A 13,557-nucleotide genomic window follows, 5' to 3' on the forward strand; every position below is an offset into this window, starting at 1 on the left:
ATTAAATGGCAGGCAGAACTTCTGCTGCCTTGGCATGTAGCTGGATTTACTGTTTCCTCCTGCTGTACATTTTTTAGCTTGCTAAAAGCTGGAGGTTGAACTGCTTTCATGATATGCCCTCTTTCACAGATATTATTTCTCCTCCTCTTGTTTAAGACTTCTTCTGTTTTCATTCTATGTTATACAGTGTGCTACTCTGGATTCTTCCTGACTTTCTGTACCACTATCACATAAAACAAATTATTTTGAATGGGAGTAAACAAAGGGATTATGGGATAGCAGAAGAGAAAAGAAAATTTGTTACTCAAAAAGTTGTTTGGAAGCAAAAATTATTTGCTTATATCGTTTAGATTTATAATTCTTGCAGATAAAGAAGATGAACCAAAAATGGACATTTTTGTGTTAATTTTTGAACATATTTGTGCTGCAGTGTAGAGCACTTTTCTACATCTAGCCCTTCCAGGACTGGCCCAAAGAATATGGAATGCTTCATGAATTTGCATGTTACTCTTGTGCAGGGGCCATGCCAATATACTACTTTAAAATGAACATTTTTGATGCTTGGTTCCCATTCTGGTGATGCCAGAGGGAACCATGCAGTCAGTGGCACTTGAGAACCCCAAGAAGAAGAGGATTTGCAGCACATTTGAGGTACCCATTCCCTCTGCAAGTGCACTGCCTAGAGCATTTGCAGCACATACACATACGCATATACAGCTCGTCTCATTTCCACAAGGGTACGTGCTAGTTACTATTCTGTAATTGTATCTTACACGTTTTAGGAATAATTGCTTTGAAAGACATCCCTAGCAGAGAGGAACATTTCTCATCTCAACTTGTGTAACTCACGTGTGCAATATTTTGTAAAATAAAGAGGTATCAAAAAGGATAATACTAATTTTGTTCTCTATGTTCTCTTCCTCATTCAGCATGGTTTTGTTTTGCTTTGTTTTGTTTTCTTCAGAAAATGGATGCATTTCATTTTATTAAAATATCTTTATTATAGCTTAAATATCACAGTGGTTATACTTCAGGCAATTGCAGTAATAGGTCAGTTTCTGTGTGCTCAAAGGCATGTTGTTTTGATGGAATAAATTGTGTGCTGTAGGAACGCATTAAAAGACTTTACAGTCTGAAAACACATTAAGACTGATCAAGGGAAAAAGGGAAAGGAGGACGATTTTACGACAATGTGAGTTGGAGTCCCTTGACCACTTTCCCAATGTGAAAGATGTCTCACACAGGAGGGAATGGCATATGCTTCCCTCCCAGTGTATGCTATTTGTGCCTGGATTCTGGTATCACACCTAGAAGTGCAAGGAATTAAAATGTGATATAAAATCAAAGGGGATTTGAGTTTGCTGTCTGCAGAAAACAGCTGAGAAGTTTCCTACTGATGCATTTATCTAAAAGGTATACTCTGCAAGTGATTCTCAAACATGAACTTGCTCCCTAAGCCTATGGGAATTCTAAATATTTTAAAATTAATTGCAGATATTTAACAATCAGAAATGGAGAATAAACCCAGACTTTCCGACTACAATTAGCCAAGCAAACCATGAAGTACTCTTCCTTTTTATTCTTTTTCCAAATACATTATAAAGTGTTTTCTGCAAATTTTCTTGCTAGAAATCCTAGAAAATAAAGGTGTTTTGTAAATGTTGTCCTCACTGAGAAAGTCAGTAGTGAACTAGGAAAAGAGTTACTTTTTTACCCTCTCAGTCAGATGGAATCATATTAGAAGGGTTGACTATTAGTTGCCAAGTTTATTCAAGACACAAGGAGAAGTGGTACGATCATTTTCCATCAAAAAATGAAATTTTTTTTGAATCTGTAGAGAAACATTTTTTTTTTTAATCTGGCTAGTAGTTTGATCCTACGAACCTGTTGTCTTCAGCAGTACAATCTCTGTGTCATATGCAGGAGACTTCCTTCCCTCATAACCCTCTCTCAGGTGACCTAAACCAGACAGCACAAGTGGACTCAGGGCCATGAGTCACTCTGAGTATTTTGGGTAATTCAGTGGTAATATCAGCTGTCCTGCATGAAGCAATAAGAGTAACATGTGGCTGGTGAGAGCAGAAGCATATTAATAGATAATTTCATTTTCCTTGGCTTTTATTTGTGATTTTGTGAATGCATATCCTTGTGTTTAGGTATGTGCATGTGGGAATAGGTGGGGTGAGGAAGCATGCTTTGTGTGGAGGGTGAAAGAAGTTTCAGTCAGCCTTCTATGGAATTTCCTTGTCTTTCAAAACATTCAACCATTTCCGGTCAGTTTAAAATTTCTCATCTTCAGCTGGATGTAATGACATCTCACTTCCTCAAGAAGCAAACTGGAGGTCCTAAGAGGCCTTTAGGAAGTTTACAGTGATGTTGCTGCCCCTCTCTGCTGCTGGTATGGAGCTCTGAAGTAACCTGAAGCAGCTTTTCATATTTCATAAAGAAATCTGAGGCTTCCAGTGATATTCAAATGCAGGACTAGGATATTTTTCTTATTAATAAGAAGAAAAAAAAAGAGAGAAAAAATCTTCTTAATTTACCAACTCTACCAAGTTTCTCTCTTTTACAAGTTTCTCAATCTTAGGAGAGAAATTATGCACTCATTCACTGAAAACACTTTAAAAACTCTCTTTTTTATACAGTCTTTCTGTATGTAGCCAAGGGGCATCTCTCCATATGATGGTACAGAGGTAACTGTGAATATGGTAATATCTGAGGAGCTAAGAGCTGCCCTTAAAACCAGTACCTACAGTTTTCTTCAGTGCAGGAGGTGGTAGCCCTTAGCAAATGTAATACTTTATACCACTGACATATTTCTGTGCTAACCCAGCATCTTGTAATGTCTCACAAATTTAGTATTAAGTAAATAAGAATTTCATCAGCAACTGATAGAATGTTTTATGACAGATTTTGACATCATGCAATCAATTAATTATTGATTATATTTATTAAAGAAATATTTTTTTTCTGTCTGCTAAGATGCTTTAAATCTCATGCCATTTATAGGCCAGTGTGTTTACTTTGACTCTGAGATAACCACACTATACCTTTCAACTGGGCATGAGTGAACACTCTGAGGCACTTGTATGTTTATCTGCCCTCCTCCATGACTTTTATGTAAAAGAGATGTTACAGTTTGGGAGTTTGTATAGGCTAGCAAACTATTATGTAAACAAACAACTTAATGGAAAAGGGGATCTGTGTAGAAATGAGGAGTGCCAGATGAATGAATGGGTGTTATTCACCCTCTGGATGTTGAGCTCATGCTGTGCTAAATTTAACTTCTTATTTAAAGTGGTGCTAACTTCATAGCAGTGACACTGAAGAACAGGAGGGCTTTGGTTATTGTGAAGATGGGGAACTTCCCGTGGCTGGCTGGGAGCAGATGGAGTAACGCAGGATCACTGAGTGGAAAGTACAGCAAGGAGAGCGTCAATCCTCAACAGAGGCACATTCCACTTTCCTGAGGGATGCAGTACTCAGTCCCATGCTGAATTCCCTCAGATTTTATTGGGATTTACTTGCAGTGCCTTTGTTATTTTTTCTTCTGTTCTGGAACTCAGCATTTTCCCTTGGAACTCCAAGACCCTGAACTCCCCATGCCTTGAGCTCTTCTCAAGGCAAGCGGCATGACAACCCTACTCCCCTTCCTTTTCTCCCAGCACTGCACTGCTTTCATCTGATCAGATCCAGACAGGTGCCTCTCTGTGGAGCAGGGCAGCACCAACAAATAAGATGCATGTTTCCATGACTCTTACAGTGGTGAAGAGGTGTTGGCTGTGTGGCCCCTGCACAGATCAGCACTATCCCTACCAGTGGTGGGTACCTGACCTGTGACACAGCTGCAAGTGTTTATGGGGTTGGGAGGCTGCATCTTGTTTAGAAAGAGCTCCTGGAGAGGACTGTACAAAATGTTAACATCAAACCCTCCAACAACGAAAGGCCACCTGGGTTTGGGTGTCATTACCCACCCTGATGAGTTTTGTTAAGAGGATCTGCATGCCGCTAGGCTGTTGCTCGGCTACATTTCAAGAGAAACTGCTCTGATTTATAGCTTGGTGTCAGTAGCATGTCACAGTCCAACAGCCGTGGACTGGCAGGGGAAGGGACAAGATGACTTGGTATCGGTATGTCTTGCATGTGAGATCTTCGAGTCAACAGCAAAGCATGCTAATGATCTGTCCTCTCATTAATCTCAGATGTGAAAAATTGTGAAATACTGTCTGGGTACCAGGTGGCACCTGTCTAGAGAAAGCAATGAAATTTTTGGCCAATCTATTTTACTGTGTAACACAAACACAACACTATGATACTTATATACTGTGCTGAGGATTGTTGTCTCTTTTGCAAACAACGTGCACTATTACCTTGAGTGCACAGGACAGCAGAGTATTGGATCTGGCTTGCATGAGATAAATCCTGTCAATGAGAGGGACATGCTGCTTGTTCGGAAACACACTCTGACTCAGCAAGACTTGCACAAATATTTTTCTTGGACAGCTACCACGCAATCAAGTAGCTGCTACTACACATTTGCCCTTTTATGCCAATCCAGACAAAGGATTATCTGTTTAGCAAGAAAATTTTAAAAATAAATGGAGATAAAATGTTAGAATAAAGTCTTACATATGAGATGAAAGTATCTCTGTCTACAACAAAAATATGCTCAGTTCATCCTTTTGGCACTCTTGAGATCCTGTTTGACTTCACTGGCAACCCTCCTAACTTTACTCAGAGTTTAGTGGGGCTGATAATTATTCACTGCTTCTGCCAACAGTGGAATGAAGGGGCTTCCAACGAACTTAACAACAAGGACACAAAAAATCATGCACAGGGCACAGTTATATGCACATGAGGCTACAGTTGCCAAAAGTATGAACAATTTTAAAGCAAAAAAAGAATACAAAACAGAGATTACAAATTCACAGAGGAGATGTGTGGCAATTTTCATTAAATTTGATGTTTTCAGTGCTTCACAGTGCTGTTTTCTAGAACATTTTAGAGAAACACAGAAGAAAAAGACTTACTTTATGGATGTAGATCTGACCTGAACTGTTGTTTTTCTTAAAATATCTGTTGGTGACAGATACTGATATGTCTGTCCTTCTGATGCCTGGTTTACTGCTGCTTTTGTGATATTCCTTTGCAAAAGGGCCTGGATTCTAAATTCTGGACTCAGATCACAGATGTCTCTGATCTGAAGGATAATTGTTTTGTCTGATTTTGGCATTGCATGTAACTGGATGAAAAAATGTTCAATTGCTGTTTTCATGTGCTGTGTTTTAATGTCTCTTGGATAATGCTATAATGCCTTCTGAACCAGAACCTGAGCATCCTTCAGTGGGCAAATGCCATGTGTGCACCTGCAGGGCTAAAAGGATAAGAAAAAACTGTTCGTGGTGTATCTTGAAGTGTTGCTAACCCACTGATTTGTGTCAATGACTTTTGAAGTCTTCACTACTTTTCCAGCTGACAGAGATGCAACTGTGCTAAACACTGAAGGGAAATAACTGGAAGGTATAATGAAAAATAGACCAGCGGATACAGAGCAAGGAACCAAGTTCATCTGCAGAGACAGCTGCTAGAGCCAAAACTGAAGCCCTGTATATTACCTGCACTTCAACTTGGGACTCTGACCCTGCTATCCTCCTGTGCCAACTGGGATTGCACAAAGCCATTTTCCAAGTTAAAATCAAGAAAACATATAATTGTAGCCTTTGACTCTGAGCAAGCCGTGCTGAAAGGTGAATGCACACTCCACAAGATTCTGAAGTCCATCTGTGTCCCTAAGGCTACCTTTGCACTGAACTGATTTGGTGCACCAACATTTCAGTATCACGTAATAGTTTTCACACAGATTTGGCAACGCCACAACTTGTAAAGCACCAACACACTATCATCGGCAGCACTTCTTGGCAAATTCTGTTTCCAGTCAGTCACTAGCAGCTCTTAGTCCCCTAGATTCAAATAACCGAGGCCAAATGTGATTCTTTCAGTTCCAAGCCCTGAAACCATCAACCTAAGCAACTGGCTGCCTTGTCTCCCTTGGGCCAGTGTTTTTCCAAGGAAACCCGTGATTCATCTGCAGATGGCTCCCTGGATCAGCAGGCCGCTCCACCCACAGCCAAGAAAACCAGTAATCCCAGGGCTTGCTGCCCCAGCAAGGACATGAACCCCAGCGCTGGCATGAATTCTGCATTTGCAGAAGCTTCTTGCTATTTGTTTTGGGCTTAGTGCTTGGCTGGCTGGTAGGAAGGAGCAGGATTTGTGGAGCACACCATTCACCATGGTGCAAATCCGTGTTGCAGAGACACTGATACTGCAAGACAGCATCTCTAAGGCACCCCAGAATGGGTGTGACTGCTTTTGGGATGTCTTTTCTCTTCTTCTGAGGAACAAAATTTGTCCTAGCCAAGCAGCAGCAAGTGTGTTGATGCTGTTACCAAGTAACAGACATGGTGGGAAATAGCAGGGAACATTTCCTGACCTGCCCTATTTCCTTGGGAAGGAAAAATAGGGCAGAAGTATGAGATTCATCCTTCACCCTTCCCCTGCGTAGTTAATGCTGCTTGCTGGCCCTTGAAGTTGAACTTCCCTTTTTTTTTGACACCAGCAAGAGAATTTGGCTTGCTCAGTACGTGCTTAAAAATGCCACCCTCCCTGTTGACAGCAAGGTTTTCATAATGTCAATGATTATGCAGGGCAAAGATTTATAACATCTATGCTGCTGTGAATCCAGGCAGTTTTGATCACGTAACACAGCTTTTTGAGTTGCTGCATGTTCATACTGGAGTTATATAAGAACGACCTGTACTTGACCTCTCCTGGCAGCTCCCCACATGTAATTAGAGATCTTCTAGTGGCAAATTTATGATTCTATCCAAACAGTTTGGCAGATTCCAGATATAGAAAGTTCTGGTAAGCTGAGATTCCAAATAGCCCTATGCTGCCCAAGGAACAACTTCCTGGGAGATGTACAGTTTTGGTGGCAGATGGACACCTCTTTCCCCTTGCTTCAGATGTACTTTCATAGAGAAGAGCCTCCTGGTATCCGCTGCCTGGCTGAATGAATAGGTTACAGCAAGCTCTGGCGAAGTGCCCTTCCTAGAAGATTTGTCTTCTTTAAAATTAAGCACATGTTTTGATAAGGCCAAAATGCAGCCATTTGACACCTACCCCAGAGCAAACTCATGCTGTGAGTCTCTCAAGTCAAAATGACAGGACAGCATTGGAAGTCTCCTGCCTCCTAGTGCTTGTGACACAGCAATTGTGTGATCATGCGCTGTGATCAGTGCAAGAGTAGAAGGGCAAATGGGGAAAACAAGCACCTTGCTAGGTCAGGTCTTTGTCACCTTAAACTGCAGAGTGGGAAGGGGCCATGTAACCCATGGCTCCAATCAGGCAAACCATCAGCCCCAGGACTTAATTAAATTAGATGTATAATGCCAGCCCCATGGGAGACCCAGAAGACAGCAGGTGTTGTGGCCATTGAGATCACAGAATCGTTAAGGTTGCAAAAGACCTTTAAGATCATTGAGTCCAACTTCCCTTTATCCTTAGTTTTACCTAGCACATCTCTATCCTGAACAAGCAAGTGGCCTTGGAGCCATGGTGACTTGTTCAGCAATGTTTGGTGAAGCATAGTTTTGTCTAAAAACCATTTTCCTAATTTTGTCCAAACAAAGGCATCAAACAGACGCCCAAAGTAGCATAATGGAAATTTTGTGAGACCCACCACAGCCAACTTATTATTTGAGGCTCATACAAAATGAGATAGCCTGCCTGTTGGTGAGCAAAGAGAGACTCTACTCCTACTGTGAATGGATTGGGATCAAGATACTAATTAATCCCTTGTGTGTATTTCATATGAGCTGCTGAGAGCTGCTGTGGAGCCAATAGGTGAGAATACTTAACAGAGCTTGCCCTAAGGGTGTGTGCAGTTTATCCCTCTCTGAGCACAAAAGTTCACTGTTTGACAGAGACTTGCCCATGAATATCTGACTAGGAACCAAAAATGTACTTGCAAACAGCATAGTTCTCTGAAAGAGGCTCAGCCATGTTCTTCCAACTTACTTTGTTTCTGTTTGTTTGTTGTTGTTGTTGTTGTTGTTTTTTGTTTTGTTTTATTTTGTTTTTGTGGGTTTTGTTTGTTTGGTTGGTTGGTTTTTGTTTGGTTTTTTGTTTGTTTGGTTTTTTTTTAATTATTAGTCCTCATGATCTTGGTTAAAATACAAACAAAAATAGCTTACATGCCATTAAAACTACCTGTTATATATGTCTGTTATATATCTGGGGTCTTATACAGCTTTCATTCAAGTCAGTTGACCAATTCTCATTGACCTCAGTTAGGAGGCGGCTACATGTGACAGCAAACTGTAGTGAAACACATTCATAAGGCAGTGAAGAGTGCCACAATGGCTGCTTTGCTCTGGTGTTGTCATCCTTGGGAATGCAAGAACAAAAATTTTCTGGGAGAAATTATTTCACAAAGAAACAGGTCCTTTGATGGGCTCCTTCTTCCATGAATAAAGTAACTTCTTCCACAGAGCTATTATAAAATCAGTATTGGGAAAACTGTCTTGGAGGCAGAGGGTGAGGATATCTATTACTTTCTTTCATTCTAATAAACATAATTTTACTGGTCATTCCCTGACTTTCTCTGACAAAGCAGTGATAAATCTTTAGGTGTTCTAGGGCACAAAACGTTGTTTGATGAATACTGGACAAAATTAACACTGCTGCAGAGTTGGAAGTGGTTTGGACCACACAACTTTCATCATCACTAATAGTGGTCCTGGCTGGGCACCTTCACGCAGTCTCTGATTCAGTGTTAGTTATGCAAAGGAGAGAGGAGAGCTGTGGGGGGATCTCACATTGATTGCTAAAAATATTCACAGTCCTTACTAATGGAGACCTTCTCCTCTTTCTTCCTTTCAGATCCTGAGAAAACAAGGCAATAACTCACAGGACTCAAGGCTTCTTTGAGTCAGGCTGCTGTGCTCTCCACCCTCTCATCATAACAGCAAAGTGAGGACAAGATAAGGGTAAGCATTGCACTCAGTAGCATTGTGGTTTGTGGAGGCTGAAACACGAGTAGTCACGAGACACGAGTAGTCACTAGCTCTTGGCTGCCAATAAAGCTAAAGGTTGCATCTTTATCAGAAGGAAGCACAGAAAGTTAGAAACTCACAGACATAAAAAAAAATTCAAACAGAAATCTCTGCACATGGAATTAAGAAATGTCTGGAAGAAGTGAGTTTCTCTCTCCAAAAAAACCACAAGTGGAGCTGTAAGTGCTGAACTCTGTGGCTTGTGCAGTGTCATGGGCAGTGGTCACATACAAGAGACAGCTATACAGCTGTAAAGAGTAAAAGGCTGGGAAAGTGACAACAGGTTTGTGGATTTCGGATGCTTTGACAGGGGCATGTGTCTATTCTTTAGGGGATGCTGGTCTGCCAAAGTATAATGCACACTCAAATCAGAGCCACAGAATATGCTGCCACAAGCGAGACGATGGCACAGAATATTTTTCTGGGAGGAGAATGAAATCAGAAGAGCCAGAAAAGCAAAAGTCAGAGGTAAGATCTGACTGAAGGTCATTTGCCAGTTCCTTCAGTTCAGTTCTCCTTGCAGTCCCTGTGAGGAAGACAAAACTGACTCTTGGCTAGCTGATACCACTGCCAGGAGGGGAATCAAAGAGGTTTACAGCTTTCATTTCATTCTTTGTTTCTGGACCATGTTTTTCTTTGCCAGCACACTTTGTGTGTCTTAGTGTGTGCTCTCAAGCTTGAAGCAATGTCTGCCAATTCAAGCAGGCTCAGGCCACACGCAGTATCTATGGGCTCTTAGAAACAACAGCCGTTGCGTTTCAGGACACAGAATTAGCTCATAAATATTTACAAGTCTGTCAGTTAGGGAGATGTGGAACTGTTAGCAAGTTCTGATCAGAGTAAGGGAGATGGGACTTCACCATGCCTGACTAATCTGGTCTGCCCAGCAAAACCATTTATGAGCAAAAGGAAAGCAGTTTTCCTCCCTCTGCATATAAGTAAGTAAGAGCATATATTAGAGGATAGTTGCAAAATCCAGTACTGCTCAAAATGTGACCCTCGAGGCTGTATTTTTGAATCCCTATTCAAGCATCCCTCTTTTTTTTAGAGACACTAAATAACTTCTCCCCATACCCTCATGTATTTTAGGGAATCAATCATGAATACATCACCTTTATCATGACCCAGAGTCCCAGGTCACACAGTCCTGGCCAGTGCCAACAGGAAAGAACTAAAGGTCCCTTCAGTGTCCTGACTTGGTGCCCTGCTTCCTGATGAAGAGACACAGCCATGATGAGGATCTTCTACTGGGACAGATGCTTCTCTTGCTCTTCCCTTGGTTGGGAGGTCCAGGGACTCACCAGCAAGGTGCCTTTTTCTGTGGGTAAAGGCTCCTAATCTCCCTTGGAGCTACTGCTGCTGGGTCACATCTGCAGGCACTAAATTAAGCCTCTGAAGACTATGCTGCCCCTTGCAGAATCAGAAATTTGCTGCTGCAAGCTGGTTGCTCTTATCTGAAGAAGCCAACTTGCACACTTGGAGGACAGGCTCTTGGAAAAAGTAATGTCTTCCTCAGAATTTAAATGGATTTTTTTAAGAGGTCAAGGATTTTTTTAGTAGAAGTATAGAAAAGTAGGAAGCTGTTAGTGTTTGTGGCTTTTTATGTTGTGGCTTTTTGTTTGTTTGTTTGGATGGTTGGTTGTTTTTAATGACCATGGTAAAAGATCTCAAGGCTTAGCACAATGTTTTAAACAATAGTACTCCATGTCAGTAATCCAGGGGCTAGAAAGGAGAAGGTGAGCCACAGTGGATAGGTGAGAGACTACAGCATATGAGGAAATAAAAGGGTTGATATGGATAATCTTATTTTTTTCTGAACCAATCCACATAAAACACAAACAGAACCCAAAAGTCTGGGAGCATGGGCTGGACTTGTCTGCAGGAAGCTCAGCAACAGGGATTGAAAGAAAATTGGAGCTCCTGGTTTGGTCAGGAGTCCACAGCACTGTCAGACAAGGCAAAACTTTAGGCCTGTGGATAATACACAGACCTAAGGTACATTACTCCATTTCCAGTTGTTTCTCTTCTGCTTTTTTATTGATGTGCCTTTTGGCCCAGTATGTGACATTAGCTTAGGTCTTGTTCGGACTGACCTATTTTGGTTTCCCTTACATAATGCTCCAAGTATAACCCTGGAGCACACAAGGCTGGTTTAGGAATGGCACTCCACAATTTAATGTTCCCACTGAGACTCTACAAACCATGATCACCTGCTCGCTCGCTGCCCCTCTCCTCCTTATCTGCCACTGCAGTGGGCTGGAGTTGAAAATTTGAGGCACAAAAGGTAAAGGTCATGGGCTGAGAACAATTTACTGGAAACAGCAATGAGATAAGAAAACAAACAGCAACAATACTAATGACAGAGGGTACAAGAAAGAGGTGAATAAGTCACACAGAAACCCCTTGACAATAGACAATACACAACAGGCACTCCTTGTGCCATGGACCTGAGGGGGACTCCTCTCAGAAGAGACTGCCTTCCCTCCACCCCTGGCGATGATCCAAAGCGGAATAGAATAACCTCTGGGTGCCAGCCATGCCCTCCTGGCCAGAACCAGGATAAAAGTTCTATCCACACAGAATTAATTTTGTGATTAGGTCCTAAAGACAAGATTTCTTGGAGAGAGGCTGTCTTTTACTCTGTGTTATTCCAGCTCTCAACTTAATGGACCAGCGATCCCAATGAAGTCTGGGCGCAGGAGTCAAGCAACACTGGCCCAAGAGCAGCAGCCTCTTGGTGTATTTTATCTACCAGGCACTCTGTAAAGGAATTGTGTTTTAAGACACGGCTCATGTTCAAGGACTGTTTTGGTCAGTACTTCTGCTCATCATTGGGTCTGTGTAGAAATATTCTCAAGTTCTACTCTTTTTACTGGTTGTTTTGGCTCTCAGCTGTCAACTATGTTAAAAAGTTGTAAAAGAGGGAGTTTTGTCAAGTATTTTGTGACTCTTGCAAGGTACAGAAACTCTAGGTGTTGGAGATCTTTTAAAGTGTGCTGAAAACAAAGGGACCCTGCCAGTAGAGTCTGAAAATCATTAGTCCTGCTTAAAATATCCCTCCATATCCACTTCAGGGAATTTATGAAGCTTCACTACACTTCCTCTCCAGCCTGTTGTGAAAGAAGAATGACACACACATCTTTTTCACCAGTGACCACAAGGCACTGTGATGTTCAGCGAGATGAGACTAGATGATAGATGTGCCCGGTGTTTCCAGAGTGTCTGATGCAACAGGAATGGAGGCAGACAATACAAAATCCCAGATTTTTGCCAAAGATGACAATAATGTACCTGATGCTGCCCCTGCTGTCTATCCCTGAGGCTACTAGTAAAAGGCAGGGCACTCGCAGCTCTGTTATCCTAGCAGATGCTGCAGTGATGAACATCTGCAGGGCCAAATCATAACACAGCTGAAGTAACAGCGTGGACTCCTTGTGCTATCAAACCCTCCATCCTGGACGTGAGTCCTGGGGGCATGACAGTCCCTTGCTTCTGCTACTGAAATCTTCTATTCCAAAGCTGTGTGCACGCTCCCTTTGCTCTGATCTGGCAGTAAATTATAGAGACTCCTCATGACTGCTCTGTGTGTGGTCAGGAGTCTCCAGGAGGAAAACGGAGGATGCTGAATAATGAAAAAGACTCCAGCACATTCTTTTCATATGTCTTTTTGCCTTATCCTATAAAATACAAATGGTGGAGTACTAAGAAACTACAAATTTGATAACTGATTTTGGAGGAAAATTTAAAAGTGAAAAAAAAATGGAAAACAGTTATGATAAAAAAAGCTGAAATGTTTTGCAAAAATCAATGCCTGAGTATGAGAGGACTCAATAGAGTGTTACTCTTTCTTTGGTGAGGGACAGAAAAAAAAAACCACCTCAGCTTTGGTGGGACTCAGTCTTCTGAAATACAGAACAGAAGGTGTCTATCCAAAGTGTACTGATTTGTAGTGTTCTTGCAGTGGCAGAGAAATATAAACCCATATGTATGAAGAAAAAATCTATGTCTGAGAAAATGTCTAAAAAGCCACAGTGAATGCAACAGGTATTTTGCAAAAATAAGAACTACCTGTAAGCAAGATATGCACTTTCTTCAAGAGACATAGCCTAATTTCACTGAGTGCTTTTCTAATAGGAAGAAAAAGGTTTATAATTCAATGACTTAACCAAGCCTTTATATTATGCTTCAGAATATCACCTTTCCCTGGCCCCAGTTCTGCTGCTCTCTCTTCACTCAGAAAAACATATAAATGCATGTTTAATTTCAACTATGTGCTCAGATGCTTTGCTGGAGCTTTACAGAGCCTTAACTCACTGGTAGAAGTTGACCTTTGCAGGGACTGCTATGGCCCCCCAGCACTTGGGAAGCCAGCATATCTTTTCTCCACAGGATTTTGCAGATCTAGGAATTCACGCTATTCCCCATGGGAATCCCTCCACATTTA

This window comes from Empidonax traillii, unplaced genomic scaffold (genome assembly GCF_003031625.1).
Source record: "Empidonax traillii isolate 1590-97213 ecotype Southwest subspecies unplaced genomic scaffold, ASM303162v1 scaffold3:size4013460, whole genome shotgun sequence".
Lineage (NCBI taxonomy): Eukaryota > Metazoa > Chordata > Aves > Passeriformes > Tyrannidae > Empidonax > Empidonax traillii.